Source organism: Ceratotherium simum, chromosome 27 (assembly GCF_057802395.1).
Source record: "Ceratotherium simum simum isolate JZ-2026a chromosome 27, ASM5780239v1, whole genome shotgun sequence".
Taxonomy (NCBI): domain Eukaryota; kingdom Metazoa; phylum Chordata; class Mammalia; order Perissodactyla; family Rhinocerotidae; genus Ceratotherium; species Ceratotherium simum.
This window is the reverse complement of record NC_141926.1, coordinates 8,064,737-8,072,244: the sequence shown is the minus strand read 5'-3', so window position 1 is coordinate 8,072,244 and position 7,508 is coordinate 8,064,737. Positions and strand designations below refer to the sequence as shown.

The 7,508-nt window shown below is 42.4% G+C and overlaps 1 protein-coding gene across 3 annotated transcripts in view; it reads left to right on the top strand.

The window, feature by feature from the left end:
- Positions 1-6,121: 6,121 nt before the first annotated feature.
- KCNJ15 (potassium inwardly rectifying channel subfamily J member 15) overlaps positions 6,122-7,508 on the top strand; it is a 45,747-nt gene continuing 44,360 nt past the window's right edge. For 2 of the 3 annotated variants that reach the window (XR_015548707.1, XM_087418078.1), the window contains exon 1: positions 6,122-6,553. The gene's annotated coding sequence lies outside the window, so the exon portion shown is untranslated. The remainder of the gene's footprint in view (positions 6,554-7,508) is intronic. The other variant, XM_087418079.1, reaches the window with a different exon arrangement.

Below are 7,508 nucleotides of genomic sequence, written 5' to 3'. Positions count from 1 at the left end.
AGAACTTTCAGTTAGGAAAAAGAATTAAGTAGCATATGAGTTCTGGGTTGAGGCAAACTGAGAGCAGGAAGAAGTTAATGGGGCAGGAATCTTCTTTGGCCATATGGATGCTACAGGAAGGAGGAGCAAAGGAGAAAATGCTAGAACTGGTCGCCATCCTCAAAAGGCAAATGAAACTGTTCTGGGAGTGAGCCCTTATATTTTTCAGAGATGTTCCAAGTATCTTCAATGATAAGTCACTGAAGCACCAAAAGCAAAGGATGAGCTCTGGGGACAGGGGCTGGCATCTGCTTCCATGATGAGTTAAGTGCCTGGGGACACTGTTCTGTTTCTGGCCTAATGTTGTGTAGTATCCACTAGGAGAGTTCTCGTGCCTGAGTCTTTTTGTTACACTAAAACTCCATTGGCTTAAGCCTCCAAGACCATCAGCCAAGTCTAGGGGAGACAGTATGTCAAGCAGCATGTTGTCCCATCCTAACAGCCCCAAAACGATACCCACAGCTCTTTTTACACCAATACAAACTTTATGTAGGTTTCTGCCACTTGAGTAACCTATGTGGGTACAAACATGTATAAATGTAGGGACTAATTTAGCATAGCAGTGTATGAGAACCTTCAATGAGGGATAGATACAGATCCTGGGTTCCAGGCTCTGGGAACACCATGAAAGTCACTAGAAACATTACAAAACTGGACAGGATGATCTCTAGGTTCCTTCAAGCTCTCACTAAGTCTCTGTGAGTCTCCTCCTTGCTTCCTTTCTGGAACGTAACTCCTAGTGAAAGTTTCCCTTTCCCTCGGAGCCAAGCCATGAAAAGGACAGGTGGAATGGGGGAAAGCTGTTGGATGGGAGTGGTGAGACTGCAAAGGGGAGAGAGTGGGAATGGCGTGGAGAGGTGGGGAGCTGCCTTAATAAAAAGGGATTTGCAGGGTTGGTTCTGGGCAAGCTCGTTTCTGTTTGGTGACTTAAACATCCGAATGGAAGGTAGGAACGGGAGAGAAAAAATTTGAGCTCCAATTTCTCTGTTTAAAAAATTAATACTATTAACAAAATTTTAATGTTAATAAATAAAATATGACCTTTATCCTTCTGATGTTATTAAAAGAAGGGTAACTTTCTGTCCCATGAGGTCATACTAAGGCAAATTTGACCAATATTCTTTCATACTTAATAAAGCACATTTAATGATTCTATAAACAAATCCATTTTTTCTTGTGATTCTTGCCCTCTAAACTCTGTGAAGCTAAAGTTAGAGCTACAGTGTTGAGCTGTCCCAGAGATCAGATCACTTGGCTCTTTTAATATTTACCATTTGTTCTGTTCCTTTTCTTTCTTTGTCTCTACTTATGGAAATCTTGTCGGTTAAACTCAATTGTTCCCTCCTCTGGAAGCTCACCTTCAAACTCCCAAGCAGAGTTTATTGCCCTTCCTGTGGGCTTCTGGAATATTTTGATCACATAGCACTTATCATACCGAATCATGGTCAACTATTTGCCCACCTTTCTGCTGAAATGTAATTTACTCTAGCACAGGGACTGTGCAGTCCTTATAACCCAGCAAAGGGAAGGCACACAATTTAGTTACTAATCAAATTACACTGACATGATATCAATAACAAAGGGTTCCATTTAGTGCTAGAAGGCTTTTCTGGGATCCTCCCTGGCACTTTGAGGAATTGATCCTGTGTACAACAAGACTGTGTGCATCTTAAATTGAATCCCAAATTTTAGTGCTGTGATTCCCAATTTCATTTTGATTGGGAACCTGATGTAGTGGAGGAGGAGGGTGAAGGATGCTGGGGGAGTGAGGGGGCCATGATAAGGGGGAGTACCTGTACCAATGGAAGGGAATCATTCCAGCATTCACAGAATTAGCAATTGTAGCCAATGCTGTTGGTGGTCTGCCCAGATCCCCTTGGATCCCCTTCACTGCTTCTGTATGCCCATTCCTATGCTTCTGTGTTTTACTTCTGATGGTCTGCAGCCCCTACTACCATCTCCATAAGACTATCTTTGGGTCTTGGGCTATGGGAGCCACTTCTTTGCAGATGCAGAAAGCCAGAGCCCTTGGAAGGTTGCATCCCCATCACCCCTTCTACTCTTAGCAAAGGTGGGCTGGAGTGGAGCATGAAGGCCCAGCTCCCTTAGTTAAGATGCTATTTTCACTCCATAACGCCCTCCACAATCAGGCAGAGAACTGGCCTTGGCCCAAAATCGCACTCTCACTTGACTTTCTCCTTCATCTGACTTGCTCCCCCCTCTCTCCTTCGGATTCCTCCCAGGAGCTCTTCTTTAATAAATTGCACATGCATCCTTGTCTCAGCATCTGCTTCTAGAGAGCCTACCCCAAGACAAGATTTCAACTTTGTGGCTCCCTAAGACAAGCTTCTTGTTGGAAAGGCCAAAGGTAAGCAGGTGCCCACCTCTGGCTTTCAGTCTTGACGGGCTTGGAATGGGCATCCTGCATTCTCCACCTCCCCCACATTCCAAGGGGACATTCTACATGCCTCTGGGACAGGAACTGTGGGAGCAAACTGGAGACAACTGACTGAATCCTGCCTAGCCTGTGGAGGATGCTTTCAGCCAGCGGGGTCATAGGAGGCTTTGATGAAGTTTCAAAAACTGACATAACCCTCCATAAATGTTCCATATCTAACTCAACTTAAATAGATCTGTTCAGAGGTAAAACTGTTTTTTTTTCCTCTCATCACACTTCAAGGTCTTTCATGTCTCAATTCAAGCCAAGATAAGAATTGGAAGCACTACGGTATTTTTTTTTTTTTCTTTTTTGGAAATTATTCTTGGGAAAAAGCTCTCTTGAAAAAGCTGGTTCTTATGGTCTTGTCGGCCCAGTTTTCAGATCTCTTTTTAGAACTTTGGATAAGAATCCAGACTTCAGATGTAAGTTCTATTCAAATCTGACACATGTAAGAGTCTTGCTTTCAATTAACTGGGCAAAGAAAGAAAGAGGGAAAGAAAGATTATTTACTAAATAGTGATCCATGTTTGTTTTTTCATTTGAAGCTAAAAGATCAATAACATTGACCATCTTCAATTACCAAATGATTAGCTGTGTTATTGGAAGTAATCTTATATGGTAGATTCCAGACCCTACTCCTTTTTCTTATTTTTTTTAATTTTACTTATTTATTTTTCCCCCAAAGCCCCAGTGGATAGTTGTATGTCATAGCTGCACATCCTTCTAGTTGCTGTATGTGGGACACAGCCCCAGCATGGCCGGAGAAGTGGTGCGTCGGTGCACGCCCGGGATCCGAACCCGGGCAGCCAGTAGTGGAGCACGGGCACCTAATCGCTAGGCCACGGGGCCGGCCCCAGACCCTACTCCTTAGAACCAGGCTGTGAAGCAAATTTTACTCACTGGGTGAGAGGGAGATTCAGTGACACAAAATGTTTTTTGTCAAGATTAATAGTTTGTCCTATTCCCTCACTTAGCGTCAAAAATTTCCAGAAATACTTAGATCATTCAATTATTAAAACATGCCAGATCAAGTCTGTTCCCTGTGACAGAAATCTCATAGATGCTTATCCTAGAATTTTCCCACTCACCTCTCAACACTTTAATTTATAATGCCTCACCTCCTTTTGTAAATTCTGTCAGATCTGCAGCTTCAAGATCTAATTGTTGAAATATCCCCAAATGAAAAAGAATGAAAACAGGTAAACATCAACAAAATGAAGTATATTATCTTAACATTTAAGTTATTTCACATATTCATACTACTTTGGAGTCATTTTCTTCTTTCAATATTTTTGTCTGTGTTATGAATGAATATGAGCTCTACCATGTATGGTTCTGCAAGAACTAAAACTTGCCAGAGTATTAGACTATAGTTATAATTCATGTAGTGTATTACTTGATACTCAAAGGAATCTACACATGCATATGTATGCCCACAATAGCCTAATTTGAGAAAAATGTAGCCTAATGAAAAATGCATGGACTGGGAGTGAGAAGGGCTGTTTTGAACCTCAACCCACCTCTTTCTAGCTCTGTGACTTTGAGCAAATCATTTACCCTCTCTGGCCTCCACTTCCTCACGCTTAAAATACAACTAATCATGTCTTTTTTGGTCTGAGCATCGAATTAAAAATGTTTCTGAAAGAGCTTTATAAATTGAGAAAGAGTATTCAAATATTAGTTTACTAATTAAAGCTGACACTAGAAATATTCATTAAAGATAAGGAGATAAGAAGTAAGTTCAATCATGACAAGTCATGACCTCCATTTATAATCTTGTGTCAATCAACTTGACAAGTATTTTTTTGAGGGACTATGACGTGCCAGGTGTCCCTCAAGGGTCACTTAGTGAACAAGACAGCATGGTCGATCTCTGAAATGGAACATTGACGGTAGATGATAAAGAGTTAGGGCAATTTAGACAGTGTGAAGCGGCCTTCACACTAAAAGGGAATATTGAGGTACAGAGTTAGATTGGGACCTTATGAGATGAAGACCTTAAAAATGATGTCCCTGAAGAGGTACCATTTGGGCTAAGAGCTGAATGGTGATGAGGGGTTGGTGGATCTGAGGGAGAATATTCCAGGCAGAGGGAACAGCCTGTGAAAATTACCTGAGGTAGGACATGGTCAGATCTAGAATGCTGGATTTTCCCTTTTTTGTTTTTCTACACCTCTGTGTTTACCTGTTCTATACGGGACTTGTATAATATCCTCCTATGAGGTCTATCTGATTTTACGGTTCTGGAGAAAGACCAACAGCTTTAAGATGTCTGAACCTTGTGTGGCTTCTTCGTTCTGTCAAGCCTTGAGCCCCTGGGAGTCCAGCGTCTTCTCTCAGGGACCACCATACTTGCCCAGGCTGAAGAGGAAACCTTTGCTTCAAGGGAAAGAGAAGGACAACAGGGAAGGAGTCCCTGTTTCCCCAGTGGGAAATTGGGAAGGGGAATGACTCATGCCCAGGCTTTGAGTGAGGGGGAGGGGAGGATGAAATGGAGAGGTCTCAGACCTTTCCCCCAAAACGCGGAATGACACGCTGCCCCTTCCTGCCCCTCCTTAGTTCAAGTCCCCAGCGCAGCAGCAGCGGCACGCAGGGTGAAGCAGTGGGAGACACAGCAATGCGGAACCCGGAACCCAGTGGGGGGGGAGGTATCATTTGCTTCCAACAAACCAAGTCACTCTCTGCTCCCTCCGATTTAAAGCAGCTGCAGTTCCTTGGCTCTGCCACAGTGCCTGCACAGAGGACATGTGAGCATGTCATCGCCTCCTTTGTGACAGAGAGCATTTGCTTCCCTTAGCATTGCCTTTGGACCAGTGTGGGGGATTTCACTGGGGAAAGCACCTGTGGGAAGGTCACCATCTCTCTTAGGATTTACCAGGGTCCCCATGCACTCTGGCCATGGGAAGGCTGGTGACCCACCCGGGCCTTGGACTGGCCTCCTCTGACGTGATGGCTGCAAGAAACTGCTTGGTGCAGGAAGGACACACAACTGCATTCCAGAAAGAAGCTCACTGCCTCCCTTTCCAGAGACTGACACGCCCCTTAGACTTCTGCTACAAGGATGGCATCCTTACCATTTCTCATAAAAGTGCCGGACTCTGGGCACAGACGCTGGAAACCAGATCCCCACATGGAACCTCAATCCCAGGTTCCATGATCCAGAAGAACCCCATTTTACCCATGTCTACCCAACTTCTTTAGTTTTTTTCAGGCAAAACAGAGGTTATAGGAAAAATCAACCTGGCCATAAGGAGATTGAGCCAAAAACACAGTTTCCCTCTGTGACATTTTGCTTATGTATATTTGATATATGTATCGTCTGTATGGGTTCACCCTGATTTGCCCCGGGAAGCAGGATTTTTGTTAATATTCATCTGGAGTGTGGAGAGGGAAGACCTTGAAAGAACATGGGGTAAAGGAGAGCTTGTCAGAAAAGATAATCTAGTTATTTATTTATAGTTTATTTAGACAAAGGGACCTTAAAACAGGCTTTGATAAGAGCGGCCAAGGTTTCTTCAAAGATTAACTGGCATTCTTTAAAAGGGCATTAGTTTTCTTTTATACAGGTGTTTGCAGAGCTCAGGACTGGGTATTCCATTAGAATCGCTTGCTGGTCTGTAGATTTCCTTAAGACATACCACTGACTTCATGGACTCTTTTCTTAGATTCCTTCTCTCTCTTTCTCTCTCTCTCTCTCTGTTTCTCCCTCTCTCTCTCTCTCACTTTCTCTCCTTTCTTCTCTGCTTCCCTGTCCCTCCCTCTCTCTGCCCAATCTCTCCCAATCTCTTTCTTTCTCTCTTCAGTTCCTTCAGGTAAATCCCACTCAAACTTGTACCGACTTGTTTTTGACTGACAGCGAGCAGCAAAGAGAGTTTGCTTCGTTTTGAGAGAACCTAAACACGTCTCTTTCCCAAGACAACCTGCATCGACTGATCACTTCTTTGCCTTGTCATAACTTCCCATCTAGCCAGGAGTCTGCATTCATCCGTCTCTGCAGGTAAGAGGGACGCGCTTCTGTTAATACTGGAGCACGCAGCATGCTGGAGATATTTCTGAAAAACTTTACTTCTAAAGGTAATGAAAAAGTTGCGATTCTTTTAGAACTTACTTAAATCATTCAAGACATCCAAGCTTATCTGGGGGAATTTACAAGTGCTGTTTGCATGTGGAAAACGGGTTTTTACTTAATGATGGGGCAAAAAAAAGTGCTTTATTCTTGCCTGTGAAACAATCTCCAGATGTTGTCTTGTTTGCTGTGGGTATAAGTGATCTAGATCGGGGGAGAAGAATTACTCCAACTTCTTTTTCGCAAGTGTTTTTCTCTCATAGTGTTTGTTAGAGCAAGTTTGTTATCGATTTTCTCCGATTATATATATTTCTTTGGGTCGTTCTCAGGCAATTATTTTTCTTTGTCAGTGGAGAAATCAGCTTAGGTTGCTGTAAGGCGAAACCTCACCGGAATATTTTAAAATCTGCTACCTAGCCTTATGAGAAAAAAAGTGACGTAAGTTTCCGTGGTAGGTATAAAGAATGTAAACAATTCTGACTTTGGAAACATTATGAATCTTGTTCACGACCCGTAGATAATGCGTTTTATAATCTGTGTATAATTTTGTGTGAGTTGAGACTATTCTCAGCTAATAATTGTTACGTTGCGTGAAATTTCCGCATTGCTTCTGTGAAACTAGTTTTTTTATCTCCTGTCTGCACTTCCGCATTTAGTTGCCTGAGGAAATAAGAATTTGTTGTTCCATAGATATTTCTTCACCTCACAATTTCTTTAAGTCACAGGTTCAGAAACTTACAACCAATGGCATATTTAACTTGGGAAAATTAAAGACCAAATTTGTCCCCCTCGATTCGAGCATTTAGATTTATTTCTTCTTATCGGAAAATATCTTAATCTTTTTTTTTTTTTACCTAAAGGAAGGATTTTGAAAAAAATTACAAGTGATTCTTAAAGTTCTTTTCTTGAAACTCAGAATCACACTCACATACACACACTCAACTGTTACCCCAGATCAGATCC